This window comes from Lutjanus erythropterus, chromosome 21 (genome assembly GCF_056507025.1).
Source record: "Lutjanus erythropterus isolate fLutEry1 chromosome 21, fLutEry1.hap2, whole genome shotgun sequence".
NCBI classification, from domain to species: domain Eukaryota; kingdom Metazoa; phylum Chordata; class Actinopteri; order Lutjaniformes; family Lutjanidae; genus Lutjanus; species Lutjanus erythropterus.
In genome coordinates this window covers 6,286,000-6,302,326 of record NC_139337.1, presented here as the reverse complement: position 1 = coordinate 6,302,326, position 16,327 = coordinate 6,286,000, and the positions used below count along the sequence as shown (strand labels likewise).

At 41.9% G+C, this 16,327-nt stretch overlaps 1 protein-coding gene across 1 annotated transcript in view; it reads left to right on the top strand.

Moving 5' to 3' along the window:
• The window catches only part of kcnh2b (potassium voltage-gated channel, subfamily H (eag-related), member 2b), a 298,591-nt gene that overhangs the window by 118,430 nt on the left and 163,834 nt on the right, over nt 1-16,327 (top strand). The window lies entirely within an intron of this gene.

Here is a 16,327-nt window from a genome sequence, read left to right as displayed (position 1 = left end):
TCTGGAGTACAGGAGGTAATCCTCTCCACAGGAAATATATAAAAACATTTGTTTAAGTCAGGTTTGCAAGATAATGCAAGAGATCCATTGACCCATTTGCTATACACACTTTTTATTCATTCATCCCTGTCAAAACATCTCGATTTACATCAGTAATTCTGCTTGCCTCATAAATGAACCCTCACACTGCTCTGAAATGCACTGATACAAACATGACCATTTAAGTCACACAGGGAACCTCAACATGTGTTCAAATCCCACATCAATGTCAGAGGTGTTTACTGGCCGATGAAATGTATCGATTCGCTGAGAGAGGTGGGATCGGCCTACAGAGGTATTCACCCTCTGCTGAGTGGTACTGTGAATTTTGAGGAGGTGAATATTGATCTGAAATTACCTCTGTGGCCCTGAGCATCTAACTAGATTCAGGAGGGGTAAGGCAAACAGGGGCAAGGCTCTGCTGCTGTTCGGAGACCTCCGTGCTGACCTAATTAGGGCTTCAACATTATTTTAAACTGAAGATCAAGGATCTTTTCATCTTTAATCTTTTATAAGCCACAGCTATAAAGACGGCTTTTCCAAAAAATGCTTTTAGGAATATGCAGAGAGGAGCAGGGCGTGCTGAGGTCCGGTGGAGGTTGAAGAGGAACATTGAGGTCTTTGGCAGACTTTGAGCATCCAGAAGGTCTCGAATAAATGTATGCCCTGTTCAACCTTGAAGCCTGGCCAAGTTGAATCAGTAAAATGACTGGCTACTGGCTACCCAGTCCCAAAGCCAAGTGCTACATGAATTAACCATGGACCTCAGAGGACATGAAGGAGGGGGTGTGGAGGAGGAGATGGAAAGCGGGATGGAGTAAAAAGATGTCCTGAAAGAAAAAAGAGGGAGGGCTGAAGAAAGGGGGAAAAAAGAAAGAGAGAAGGACAGAGTGACAGGAGGGAGCAGATGCCAGAGTCGCTCTACTGTAAGTTGTCAAGGTGATGTCTTGCCCTCGTCGTAACTCCAGGTCACTACTTTCTGGCACAGTCCAAGGTGAATGGCTCTCGGCTAGGATGTGCGTGCTTGCATTCATGTGCTCGTGCGTGCGCCGCTGAAAGGCCCGGAGCAAGTGCTGGCAGGGTGGCGTAAAGCTGATGAAGCGAGGGAGTGAGTGATGCCCCTGGTCCGGGGCTGTCAGCCAGGCTAATGGAGGGCGCCACACTTGGCCGCCCACTGACTGACAGGTGCCAACCGAGGCCTTCGTCAAGTGAGCACCAAGTTGGCGGTGCCAGCTCGCTTACGGCGGTGAAGGATGATGACACAGGGATCGCTCAATCGGCTAATGCTGACACACATGGCGCATGCACACCCTTCTGAGCCTGTCACTCAGCGAGGAGCGTAGGCCGCGAGATGAGATAGTCTTAAAAGTATCCTGACTCATCAAGCATAGACAAGAGGGTCAAGTTGCTGCTTTGAAATTGGACTCACCATTATCAGTGGCATTTTCACGCTGGCAGGCTGACCTCTGATCTCTGCTGGCCCACATACAGGACCATAGATCTGCCTCATACACGGGCAGGATCAAGTACAGGACATTTACATACATCAAAACCCCTCTCTTTCTGCACCCCATGATGCAGCAGGAAAACCATCACTACTACTTTTTCTTATCTTTTTTTATTGGTGTGGAAAGGACAGTACATAAACATAGAGACATAAAATACCTAGAAATAGACAGGGAAGAGGTTTATAAGCAACATATACCTTAATGTATACTTCAAACAGAGAAAACATGGCAAAAATTAAACAGAAGGAAAAGAAAGAAAAATAAAAAATACATACATACATACCAATTATTGTTAAGAGTGAACTCATAGACCTCCATGATCATTGGGGTTCTACGATTTAGATATTCTGATTCTTTTTTGTATTTTTTCAGTTAAAGAGTGTTAAACCAGTGTGATACAGGTCGGGACTGGTGTCATGGAATATCTGATATTACTACTTTATGTTGCAGCCTACACAATATATTTTTAAAGAATTTTAAATAGAATGCATTTGCAGGTTCCAAAGTCCTTTAAAATGTAGGAAAATGTGTTATGATGTCCAAATATAGCCTTCAAGTCAGATTCTTAAGGCACACACATAAATTCACTCAGAAAGATCAGCATCATTGCTGACAGAATTGTGTCTTTAATGTTGTTACAATGGATCTGCATGTTTATTAAACCCTATTGTAGTCTATATTAAGCAGGACAGTAAATTCTCTACCAACATCATGTCAGACATTGTGTTTGATTGTGCTTGACGTCTTGACGTTTCTTACATAAAGTCATGTAGAGCTTAATCAGACGTTAAGCGGGACCTCAGCACTTCAAAAGGCCCTCTGATTGCTTTCAACAAGGCTGAGTCACCTGTAAGAAAGGTTTCATTTGACATTGTAAAGCTGCTTTTCAGAAAGCAGAAAGCTGGGACTGAGAGGCTATTTCTGTATGGTCTTTTGAAACTGAACATTTGGTACAGTACTGCAGGTGCAGATGCAGAGAAACACTGTAAAATTACAGGTCTTGACTCGTGATATCTTGTAGAGATTTAATAAAAAAAGGTTTCAGTGTCAGTTGGTCTTTTATAGAAGAAGCATCAGAGTTTGTCAATTCAACAGAAGGGCACAAAAGATTTAACCATGACTGTCACCATCTGTGAATTGAGTGTCATAAGAAGTTAATGGGTGAGTGATAGAAAAAGAGGAAAGAAGAATTAGTAGTATTGTTGGAATAAATCAAGGGAAAAATGGAGAAGTATGGGACAATGACGGAAGGGATCCTAGGAAATGTTGGAAAAAAGATGAATCAATAACAAGGGTAAAGATCGAAGAGGTAGAAAGAAAAACAGGAGGAAGGCTAAATTGATTAAAGAGTGTGCTAGTAGAGAAACTGACAAAGAAACAAGGGAAGGGGGAACAGAATAAGAATAGAGGGAAGTGGATGAAGAAAGGGGAAAGCGTGGATGGGGGGATGGCAGCTCCCCGAGTTGACACCCTATCTACCACCATGTATCAGGTTCCTGGTAAGAGACAGGCCGACTGACAGAATGGGATCAGCCCAGCCAAGCAGGCTGATGAGATCCCGTCTTTTTTTAATTGAATAACGGAGGTCTCCGAGGTCAGGGCCAGTCCTTTCTAGGCCAGAGCAGACCAGGCCAGGCCAAGCATCATGACTGAAACTAGAATCATGGGTGACCCCCTTCCTCTCTACTGCTTTTAATGCAACGTCTACCAGTCTGCCATAAAGGTTTTCTGAAGGCATTCAGCATAGTAAGCCTACATCTGTTTGCACCATCTACAAGGGGTATTGGGGTTATGCCCCTAATAACTGAGGCAAAGCAGGAAAAAACACCACAAAGGACCACAAATACAGTTGTAACATATGTTATATTATTCTCAATATTTAATTTATATGATGAGGTGCAGTGTGTTTTGTTGCTCTAATGTGTTACTTGGCAAGCACTGTATAGTTAATAATTAATTGATTAACAAGCACAAAGTGTCACGAGTTCAAACACTTATCACTGTTGATGCAGTTAGTTCAGTAACTTGTGGCTCAACCATCTGAATTAGATAAATGTGACATGATTTCTGCCACTAGCTTTGTATGGAAATACTTCAAATAGTCAAACAATGGAGTTGCAAGTGTGTGATCTGGGAATGAAAGGTCGTTTGTTCAACCGGCAGCTTGCGGTCAGATCTGGAACTTCAGACAAAATTCCAAGTGAATGCCCACCAAAGCATGCAGGAACACTAGATTAATTTTTTATCCAGAACACCTCTGGGTGAAATACAGGCAGAGATAGCAGAATGTGACAGATTTACCTTAACAGTTGACATTGGCAAAATGTGCCTCTCACTCAAGAATACCCCAAAATATCCTAAAAACAGACAAAAACTTCTGAAGAATCGATACAAAATCTTACACCAAATGAGTCAAGTAGAGTTTTGCTTTTGCTTTTTGATCACTGCCTTTTTCAGGCTGACTATATGTAACATTGTGACACACACGTCACCAGCCTTCCACTGGAGTCGCACATGCAGCCTCTGAACATGAGCCGAAGATAGAATCTGTCTCCATGCAATAGAATGACTTATTTTAATGATTTTTGTAAATTGTAAAATGTCACTTTCATGAAGCTGTTCAGGCAGTGACTGATCACAGTAAGTAGACTTGGTGTTTCATCCTTGCAGCTGCACCAAAGTTTAAGCTGCATGCAAGTACAGTTTGGTCTTATAGTCATTCTAATGTTGATTAATGCCAAAATTATACCTGGAAAAACAAGTGCATTTCCTGGGATTCCCAGTATAGTCTGCCTCTTTTCCCAGGATATAAGATTTCTAATTTTCTAAGCTATTCCCTACATCCTCCTTTTTTTCTGTAAGCGTGCTGCAGCACTGAAGAAACATTTTTTTTCTGAAAACATTATGGGTGGAGTTAAAGATAGCAATTGTGAGATGGAGTGCTCTAAAGGGGTAGGCAATTAATTCTCAGGTTATTGCAGGCATAGCAGATGTAATACAGCTTTAAAATTGTCTTGAACAAATACACTTGAGAGACTCTTAAGACAGGAATGCAGAGAGACTGAGAGAGACAATGAGACAGGGCTCGAGGGTGTGTGAGGGAGAGGAGATGCTAAACGGGAAGAGGAGTGAAACTGATGGCTAGGCCCTGGAGAGGGAGGGGCTGAGCTGAATGAAAACGGGACAGAGGAGCAGGAGTGCAGTGGCTCTTGCTATCAGCCTCTAATTGCTCAGATCAAATTGCTGCCTCTGCATATATCCAGGGACAGTGCAAGTGTGATAGCCTGTAGCACAATCATTGACGTTGTAATAACTGTTTAATTGCTATGGGCCCGAGCTTCATGAAGACGTCAAGCCATTCACCTCCTAATGGCCTCTTCTTTTGTCAGGGATCAAGCCCCTTCCCATCGCCGCGTGAGATGGATGCCCTCCCACTGGCATCATCATCTCCTTCTTTCCAGTAGATTAATGATGACCCCATCAAGCCTCAGAATATTGATGCCTTTTTGAGGCCTCACTTTGTTCTACAAGGGTCAGGACTTAGGTTGATATGCTGAAAGCTTGCGGTAATAGTGGTGGGATTTTATGCCGACTATGGGCCAGTGCATCTCCCCTGGCAGAGAAATAACTGGAAATAAATGCTCCTTTGAGAGGAAATTGAGTGGTGCTGGATAATTCCTGGCTGGTTGCATTTGGGTACAGTAGAGTGGAGAAGCTATGGAAAACAGTCTGGAGAGGTCAGGGTCAGGTTACGCAGCTCCACCCCTATCATCATTAAGCTTCTGAAAGCAGCCGGCCATGGGCTCGTTAGCGCTAACGAGACGCTATAACTCTTTCTAGATGAGAAAGAAGCAGAATTGGTGGAAGGGGGAAGAAAAAAAGGGAGAAGGATGGTGCTTATTCAAACTCCTCTCATCATGTTGCATCTCTAATATGGCTCTCTGCAATAAACATGCATTACCGCCTGCTGCTTTTTGTTGAACACCTGTTGTTTGTTCATAACCACCTGCCAGCTCGTGCACTGTGATGGCTGTGTGGCAGGGGCGTGTTCGGGTTTTACTAATAATGACGCTGTATTTGTTTTGTCAATAAACTATGAATCAGTCATAGCACAAAACTAGAAGAGGTCAATCAGCAGACTTCGCAAGGCAACACGTGGTGAAGCACCAACTGCAATTCCACCATAACTCCCAAATTTAGAAGCCTTCCTGACATGATGTGGATAGATGGCGAAGGTTTCTAGTTTCATATGAAACCAGTATCATCACTGTAGCTCTAGAACTAAGCCCTGCTACAGCCTTTGGATGGCGGACAGATGTAACACTTACACACTTGAGCACACACACACACACACACACACACAGACAGCCAAATGTATTATCCTCTCTAGGCTTAGGAGGCTAGGAGATAACAAGTGCATTAATGAATCATCAGTGTTTGTGATTGTTTAAATGACATTCTTAGGTAATTAATTAATTCATCAAAAGATGAAGCTTGAAGATTGATGAAGACTATACCCTGAAAGCTTTCATAAATGTTCCACGTTGTCTGTCTTTTTGCTGTTGTTTCCTTGTTTCACTGCCCAATTCAACACATAGAAAATGTAACTCAACTTGCTAAAAATGCACAAGAGTTGTGGAGAAATCAGATTCTCTTAGTACTTTAGTACTATTAAATAAAGTTCACTTCTTTAATACAGACTGGCCTTGCCTGCTCAGTATTCACCAAAGGCATTCAAGTGTTTTACTTGTCTTCAGTGTGTGCCATAAAAACAAAGATATTGGATTTCTGTGAATATTTTTGATTTATCATTGACAGTCTGGCCAGAGCTATTTCCAAGGCTAGAGACAAAAAAAATGTGTTGTATTGGATTTTACCAACAGTGGCTATGCTTGGCAGCCACAGCGTGAGTTAGAGGATACTTTCACTCAGTGTTTGTGTGTGTGTGCCTGTGTCGCAGTATGTGTGTGTGCTCCCAGGGTATTTCACTGTGTGCTTTGTTTGTACTGCGTTCTCCTCTGAGACGGGAATTAACTGGCAGAACCATCTATTATCCCTGCAAAAACCGCTGAACAACATTACATGTACCTGCACCGTGTTTGTGTATCACATTGCTTATGGTGCTTTGTGGCATTTGTGCTTGTAAATCGTCTTATTCATATAAAACCAATATAAACACATACACAACAGCGTATATACATATATATATTCCCATGTATGTGTGCTTTATAGATGTAAGCTGCTGCTGGATGATGATGGATCCCAAAAACTGTGTGTGTGTGTGTGTGTGTGTGTGTGTGTGTGTGTGTGTGTGTGTGTGTGTGTGTGTGTGTGTGACTCACTACAGTGCTGTCATTAGGTGCAGAGACATAGTCCAGCGGTCGCTCACTGTGGTCCAGTGGTAGACAAACGCCATATTAATCACCAGAAACCTTAAAATGCTGCTTAATGGTAATAACAAACCTTCCGTTCCAACACCCAGCAGCAGCTGATGTGTATTCGAACTTTTCAAGCTCATTAAATCGTCAAAAGTTATTTTACCTGATTAAACATAAAGCTAAATTATGAGTATTGCCAGTAGCAGAGAAAGAAACTGCTAGAAGGACAGAAAAAGTGTCACTCTTGTTGCTTTACAACACAAAGTTTGACAGTAACTTGCCACCTCTGGTCCTGATTTGCATTCTGTTTTGCTGGAATGTTTTAGAGCAGGATCTCTCCCTGTCTCTTGTCGACGAGCAGTACTTTCTCTACTGCCCAAAAAAGGGGATTTGGCCTTACTTAAGAACTGGAGGCCAGTTGCCCTCCTATGTACAGACTATAAGGTGCTTTCTAGAGCCTTATCAAATAGACTTAAGAACATCCTGGACATAATCATTCATACAGATCAAACATATTGTGTGCCTGACAGGACTATTATGGACAACATTTTCCTAATTCGAGATGTCATTGATGTGTGTAGATCTTATAATAATGTAAATTTTGGTATTGTGTGTTTGGACCAGGAGAAGGCTTTTGACAGGGTGGATCACTCTTATTTGTTTTCTACACTCAGGGCTTTTGGTATTGGTGATGGGTTTCTAGCTTGGATTGGTTTACTGTACAGTGGTGCTCAGTGTTTAGTAAAGACAGGGGCAGGGCTGAGCCGGCCAATCCCTGTGCAGCGAGGGATACGACAAGGCTGTCCTATCTCCGGTCAGCTTTACAGTTTAGCCATTGAGCCCTTGCTGTGCAGGTTGAGGGGTCGGCTCAGTGGTCTCTCACTGCCTGGGTCCTTGGATCTTGCTCATCCTCCTAGTGTTTCGGCTTATGCAGATGATGTCAGCATTTTTGTTACGAGCCAGGAGGATGTTCAATGTTTGCAGGACACCCTGTCCCTGTATGAAAAGGCCTCATCTGCACGGGTGAACTGGGCGAAAAGTGAAGCTTTGTTGGTGGGACAGTGGAGGGATCAGGCAGTGCCCAGTCTGCCTGGAGGTCTTGAGTGGGGGAAAGAGGGGCTGAAAGTGTTGGGGGTGTTCTTGGGCACAGAAGGCTTTCAGGCAAAGAACTGGGAGGGTGTCAAGGAGAAAGTGTGCGCGCGGTTGTCTAAATGGAAATGGTTGCTACCCCAGTTGTCATATAGGGGAAGAGTTCTGGTTGCCAATAACTTGGTTGCCTCGGCCCTTTGGCACAGGTTCAATGTTTTGATACCACCAAGAAGCCTGATAGAGGATATTCAGAGAGCCATTGTGGACTTTTTCTGGTCTGGTAAACACTGGGTCCGAGCAGCAGTCCTCTATCTGCCTGTAGCTGAAGGGGGGCAGGGGCTGATTGATATTCAGTCTAAAATTGCCTCCTTTAGACTCCAGACTGCACAAAGACTCCTGTATACCTCTGGCCCAGGCTGGCTTGATACAGCTAGGCTACTGCTGAGGAGAGCTGGGCGCTTGGGCTACGACAAACAGCTTTTCCTGTTACAACCTGAAGATGTGGTTCTTGCTGGACTGACACCATTTTACAGCTCTGTGTTGCAAGCATGGCAGATTTTCAGGTTTGCTCGTACCACAGATGAGACTCCAGGTATGTGGTTGTTTGAGGAGCCTTTATTTTTTAACAACTTTTTAAGGACGCAGACATTGCAGTCTGCCAGCCTGCGAGCCAGCCTCAGAGAAGCTGGCTGCACCAAACTGGGCCATCTAATGAAGATGACAGCAACATCAGTGGACACTCTGAGAACGAGGAGCAACATCACCTCTATCAGGCTTATCAATAGAGTGGTGGAGGAAGTCCGTGCTGCCCTGCCACAAAAACTGAGAGTGTTTGCAGGGAGCTGCACTTTATGTGACCAGTGGACTGAGAACAGTGAATACAGTTTTCCCTCTCTGCTCATCACCCCAGTAGTGGGGGAGTGGCAGGAGGGAGGAGACCAGCTGCTGTCGTTCACAACTCCTCACCTGAACAAGCTAAAGGATGCAGGGAAAAAAGCTATTTACCACGTCTGCGTCAAGGTTCTGAACCTGCAATCTTTGGCAGGGTTGAAGGAGTCGAGGTGGACTGAGTTTTTTGGCACAGACGTTTCCCCGAAAGGCAGCTGGCGGTCCCTGTACAAGCTGCCCGTTGAAAAGCGGACAGCAGACCTCCAGTGGAGGGTTGTACATGGTGCAATAGCTACAAACAGACACAGAGCGCACATGGATCCGGGGGTAGGGGAGGAGTGTCTTTTCTGTGGTCAGACTGAAACTTTGACACATTTGTTTGTACAGTGTCCTCGGCTGTCAGCTCTTTTTGAACTATTAAGAAGGCTGTTCCAGGGGTTTGGTGAAGTTTTTTCTTTTGGTTTATTCATCTTTGGTCCAAAATACCGTGCCAAGAAGAAGAGTGTTCATTCCATGATAAATTTTCTCTCTGGTTCTGCTAAGTTGGCCATCTGGCTGACACGTAGGAACCGCGCTCAAAATGTCGGCAGTGTGGAGCCGGTGCCGGTTCTGGAGGGCCTGTTAAAGGCCAGACTGAGAGTGGAACATGCCTATTATAGGATGACAGACAATATGTTTGCTTTTTGTCAAACATGGACTGTTGGGAGGGTTCTGTGCTCTGTGAGGGAGGATGAGGAGTTGATTATAAATTTCTGATTGAAGATTTTTGTTTTTCTGGTTTAATGGTGGTTGTTATTGTTGTACATTAGGCATTGCTTTGGTTCAATAAAGGGATTTTGAAAACCTAACCTTCTCTTCTCTTCTCTTCTCTTCTCTTCTCTTCTCTTCTCTTCTCTTCTCTTCTCTTCTCTCTACTGGACTATATTATTATTTCTACGGAACCATCACAACTCTTAACTCTTTTATTCACCATCCCACTCAGTGCCATCAGCACTGTTTGGGGTAGCTTAGTTATGTAACTGTGAGTTATGTCATGTCACTTCAGTGAGCAACTGAGTCATGCAACATCTTACATTTTACAATGCAGCAGTATGACTACAGTTACTTGTTTAAAGTAATACAGTGGCTTTTAAACACATTTCAACTAGAGTAAAATACACATGTAAAAAGTACAGCAAAGTGATTGTACTGACTGAGCAGATGCTTACTTTCTTTAGCGTGAGTAGGAGTACATTGGTATTTGCTGATATTCAGTACCGATATGAGTACTTGAGAATGTGATTACAGTTTTTACAGTGCTTTAAAAAACCTGTTTTAATTTCATCACATCACTTTCCTCACTTTATGACTATGAATATATGAGTGCAGTGTCAGACTGATACCTGAGGCTGGTATTGGTGCATCACAGATTAATTTGAGCCAACAGAGGGGAAAACAAATTAAATGTGACTTCTACCTAATAAATCTAAAACATGGCCAAACTGATTTGCATATTTGTCTTATTTATCATGTTAATAATGCAACATATTGGTTTCCGGGGACTCTAGTTGAACTTCGAGATGTTCTGTGTACTAGTAGGAAAATTTCTAAATCTGATTTGTTCAGTGTTACTGTACAGAGCTCCATAATCTATATCAGTTTTAATATCAGAGGTTTATTGACCCTGCCTTTCATGGCTAGCTGGAGCCTTATTCTTCTATACCGAGCCTGTGCTCTCATCAAATGACCCCTGTAAAATATTTTTTCTTTGTGTTCCCTCGTGTAACTCTGTATGAAAGAAATATTTGGACACGTAAAGGTTCCGCTGGCCCAAAAAACAGTAATGAAAGGTCACTCCTGCCCTCCTCTACAAAAGCTTGAAATAGCCGTCCCCTCTCCAACTCGGTCCTCTCCCCTAATCCCTCTCCCCTGCTCTCTGACCTATCCCTTTTCAATCTATTTTTCTTTCCTCTGCTCACCATTCTCCTTGTTCCTACACATTCTGCGTCACCTCCAGCACTGCAGCTGTAGCATTAGATTAGATGGATTGTGCTTTTCCGGTTGTGGGATCAGTTTTCTTTTGCATGCCTATGATTTTGTATACATCTTTCCTTTGACGTCAGCAAGAAACAGACCCGGAGAATGTCATGGAATATTAGTCACATTTCATATAGATGGTAATCTTATTCACTACCTTGTGAATGAGAGCTTTCCACAAGAATATGGAGTAGCCAGCCAGTTGTTAAAAGTAGCCAGATTGGTCTGGGGACATACTACCCTGGAGAAAATTTTTGGGCCATAAAGCCCAAATTTGGTGGTCTCTGGTATATTCTAATGCCAGGCTTCCATTATATACTATGAGCCTCATGCAACAACCACTTGTATGAGCAGATTTGATCTTAAGTGATGCGTACAAGTGATTTAAGAGAACGTGTTGCATTCACAAATTTTCTCATATTTTGAATTTTCTTTCAGATACAAACACAATTTCCGAGTGGTCCAGACCTGTCGTAGAGTCGTGTAGTCAGTCTGCTGGTACCTGAACCAAAGTTTTTCACTAATGATTGTATTTTTCATTAGTTTGAAGACATTTTGAGTTTGAAAAATAAATTACACTTCATAATTATGTTGATATTAACTTGTCTGACTAAATTTCAGATTGTAATATAATTGTAAATTTACATATAAAGCCTGTCATCAATCATTCAGTGATCTGTTATTACCTGCTGCTATTTGTTGTATATCTTCACATGCAGGTTTATGAAGTCTGTGTCCAGGTGAACATCCTCACTTATTCAGTCTCATATCTCTGTGATAAAAACTTCCTCTTAGCCCCCTCCTCTCACTGCAGTCATCGATCGCTCCTTACTGTGGCTGTGGCGGGGTGTTTTTTTCTTCATTTTCATATTGAGTCATTTCTTCTTTGTTTCAGTGACAGTCCAACCCTCAGGTAACACGGCATTAACAACACTCACTTTTCCTGTTCCTTTGCTTCAGCAGGTCTTTTAATTCCACTGCTGACGCTGATAAAATGACAGATTTTCCATTATGGATCTCTGACAGCAGAACGTCAAACTCCAAACTCGTAAAGTTCTGCTTTTTTCTTTTTGATGCCATTTTCATGAACGAACACTTGATAATTTACACGGTTTCTTGAAATTACAAGTGTTTGTTGAATCTGACGTAGTTTGTTCGTACGAGCCCTTTGTACAAAAAAAAGTAAGGGAAATTTAAGACAAGAATACAAATATGTTCTTGCTTGAGGCACATTGATCCTAATAATCTTAGTCTGTTGCCCCAGTTGTAAACCTGTAATGAATTATTGTAAAGGAGAATTAGGCTTCTTTAGTGTTTTATTCCACACAGTCTGTAATTAGATATTAGGCAAAAGACCTCTTCCTGTCTAATCACAACTTTTGTAATTAAGAATCATTAAAACATGATATTATATATCAACACTAATGCATTTTAGGATATTTTCCACATATGACACAGGCTGGTTATGTTGACAACATTCCCTGTTTTAGTGTGTGTTCACAATTAATCTTTTTGTTTTTTTGTAAGTGCAATGTAATAAAGATCATTCATTCATTCATTCATTCATTCATTCATTCATTCATTCATTAAGCCCATCATGTCTATGTGGCCTCTATGGAAAATGCAGTGCAAAGTACAAAGTAGCCCGTCTAATCAGGATGTCCCGTTTGTGCAATCAGTGCAATTCTGAAAGTGTTTTGTCATCAATTATTTTGCAAATATTTGTCAAGCAGTGAAGATGAATCTGCATTCTCTACTCAATAGGACACAATCACAAGCTGAGTGTGGCACTCTCTCTCTCTCTCTCTCTCTCTCTCTCTCTCTCTCTCTCTCTCTCTCACTCACTCACTCACTCACTCACTCACTCACTCACTCACTCACTCACTCACTCACTCACTCACTCACTCACTCACACACACACACACACACACACACACACACACACACACACACACATAAAGCAGTGTTTCCCAGAGTTTTTTCCTGGGGACAGACCATTGTGACCTTAGTCACAATAAGCCTCATCAAAAAATCATTGTTCATTTTCAGTGCATAAATGAACTTTCTGAACCATTTTTATTTCCATTTGTGCATTGTCGTAAATTATATTGACACTTTATTGAAAATATATGTAAGTTAAATTTTTATAAATGATAAATACATTCATTTAGGCTGAGTTAATGGGCTGCCTCATTGTTTTTATTTCCTCTTATCGGGAAAACAACATAGGACATTTTAGCCTAAATGAGACAAAATAAGTGCATTTAGAAAGTATTAACAAGCTCTTGTTTTTTCCTCTCGTCAAAAAATATACACATTTTTAAATGCTTTATAAAGGACGTACTGCAGATATGAATTTTAATTTGCAGACTATTCTCCATAATCTTTTATTTATTTTGGGGACCCAATAAAATCTCCTGTGACCCACCTGTGCATCTCGACCCAGTCTTTGGGAATGACTGATATAGCCTGTGGTCACAAAACTGTTAGAGACAGACACGCACATTGTTATTAGATAAAAAAAAATTAAAGTAAATTAAAGTAGCCTGCTGGACTGAAATGAGTGGTCTGCTGTTTGGCTGGCAGCCCGCACCTTTGAAACCAGCCTTGCCACATACAGGTGGATGCAAGATGGAGATAGCCCTTGACATGCATGGCAAAGTAAATCTATGGTAAAAGAAGTGATGGCAGTATCAAAATAAATAATTAAATAGATCAATAATAACTGACAGATAGAAACTGACATTCACTCATGGAGAGACAAGCCTTTTACTAGAGATGGTGTTTTAGTTTTTGAGGGATTCTTTGCAATTGAAATGTAATAATGTATAAGTCGTCAATGGATTTTAGTGAATTAAAGTGTTGATTATGGATCATGGCATGTTGTCACATATATTTACATATATATAACGATATACATATCTTAGACTGGTCAATAAGATGTTCTTTTGTGACACTTAAAAGCTATTTGTCGCTCTGTACACAGATGAAGACACCTCACGAGGAGAACATATTTTTTCTCTGTGTAACTGGAGTGAGGGGAGGCAATTTTCCACATGGCCTAGGCTGGAAACATTTGTCTCCCATCCAAAACACACACATACGTGTACACACACACACACACACACACACACACACACACACACACACACACACACACACACAAATTCAACATGCACACGTACAGAGTACCTCTGTCCAAACAGCCCAGCACGAGCTCCTCTTAAATATTTAAGCCTAACTGTATTGGGTTTCTGTGTGTGTGTGTGTGTGTGTGTGTGTGTGTGTGTGTGTGTGTGTCAGGCTAGTGTATGCTGATATCCTCTACTGTTGGTAGCCATTATGCAAAGCACAATATCTAGCATGTAGTTGGCCCATGCCCTGTCTGTAGACTGATGAATGACCCACAAAGATGAATGCTTTACAGGACTCTTTACTTTGCGCGTGCACACACACACACACACACACACACACACACACACACACACACACACACACACACACTTGCTCTCCCTCTTCTGCTACTCCTCTCTTGCCCTCTGTGTCGATCTTTCTCTCTCTCACTCACTGACAAACTCAATCACTCACTCACTCTCTCACATACTCAATCCCTGACTCTCCTCCTCTCTCCCTCTCACACACACTCATTCAATAGCTAATTCACTGACACTGCCATCCCCTCTCACACACACACTTACTCACTCAATCACTCATCCACTCACTCCCAAACTCACTCACAAGCTCCCCTTCAGCTCTGTGTCTCTCTCTCATCATCACTTCCTCTCACACACACACACTTACTGTACACACACACACACACACACACACACACACACACACACACACACACACACACACACACACATGTTTGCGGCTTTTTCTGGCTGCTGGTAGAGCTCGCAGAAACTCCTGTTAAATCACACACATGCTTAGCTGTGATCTGCCTCAGCTGCTGGCTGCTTTAGAGGCACTGAGAATAGAAAGGTGATATTAAGCACAACATAAACACGGTCTCAGCGCTTTAAGACTTTGAGCCAATCAGGGAGTTTTAAGAGGAAGCCAGTGAGACATGCAGATATGTAAGTGGAGGATTTCCTGCAGATAATTCACCTCGATCCACGTGAGAGCGCACATGGAAATAGTTTTGTACGTTTACATTGCGGCTATTTCCAGATCACCTGACGATATGATTGTGCAGCTTCTTCACAGTATGATCTCATCCTGTCACCCCTGCATAAGCTCTCATATGGATTTACTCTCCGATGTTGGCACTTATAAAGCCTACCTCCTCAACTTGAGTCATGGTTTGTCAAATAGCTTCACTTATGGTCCAAGGTTATTGCTGCGTGAAGAATCCAAAAATAAACTTTTCACCTTGACACGTACAGATCGCTGTTAGCTTTTACACAGCAGCAAAAACACATAAATAACTTCATGCAGTAGCCGTGTCTAGCAGAGCTCCAGCTGTATGCCTGCATTGTGCTTAATTTGTTCATGTCTGTGTGTTCCCATGCTTGGTTGGCTGGCTCATTAGCCAGTCAGTTATTGATTAGAATAACGATCATATTTATCAAACTAATGAGCCACACAGCATGGATATGGTTTCTGGATCACTTAGGCCAATTATTGATTGGTGTGTTCATTGCATATATACACACGTACTGGTATATTTTCTCAACAGGCAAACAAATGTTTCTGTGACTGAGAAAGAGGAAAGGTTGCTGATATTATTTTGTGCAAGTCAAGAAAGAAGCAGGGAAGGAAAAAAACAACAACAGATGTCTTTACATAGAATGCTGGTTTGTAAAAATGTATGTTTGATTTTAAAAGTTTTTCATGGACTGTCCCCAGGTAGTATTTCTGACTTGCTGTCCACCAGGACTACATAATAAATCTTATATTAATCTCAATCACAATTTTGGTTTCTCACAATCAGATGAACATGATAGACTGTGTTACTGACATTAATAATATGTGCTCCGCTCATAAAAAACGCTTTCTAGCTCGAGTAACTAATTTCCTGGATGTTGTGGCTGCAGTCCAGACTAGAAGAGTAATATACAACAGAGAGCAGACAAGCAAAATGAAAAAGAAATGTCTGGAGCAGAAGGCAGAGGTAGTCCCTTAAAATGGATCATCATCCGTAGATTGGAAGTATTTGTGATTTATGGCAAGTGATGTTAAGCAAGAACAGATCACGTACAGTCTGTTACTGTCTGTTAAAGAGTCTTGTGAGACTTGTGTCTGCGCTGCAGAGCAACACAACTAACTTTTTCAACCACCTGAGAAAATACCACAAACTGCAGTATGATGACTGCATAAAGGCCAAGAAGAATAATTTCGCTCACTGAATCCCTCTACTTGTCCAACATCCATAAACACGATGCTCTGCAGTGTGATTGTATGAAT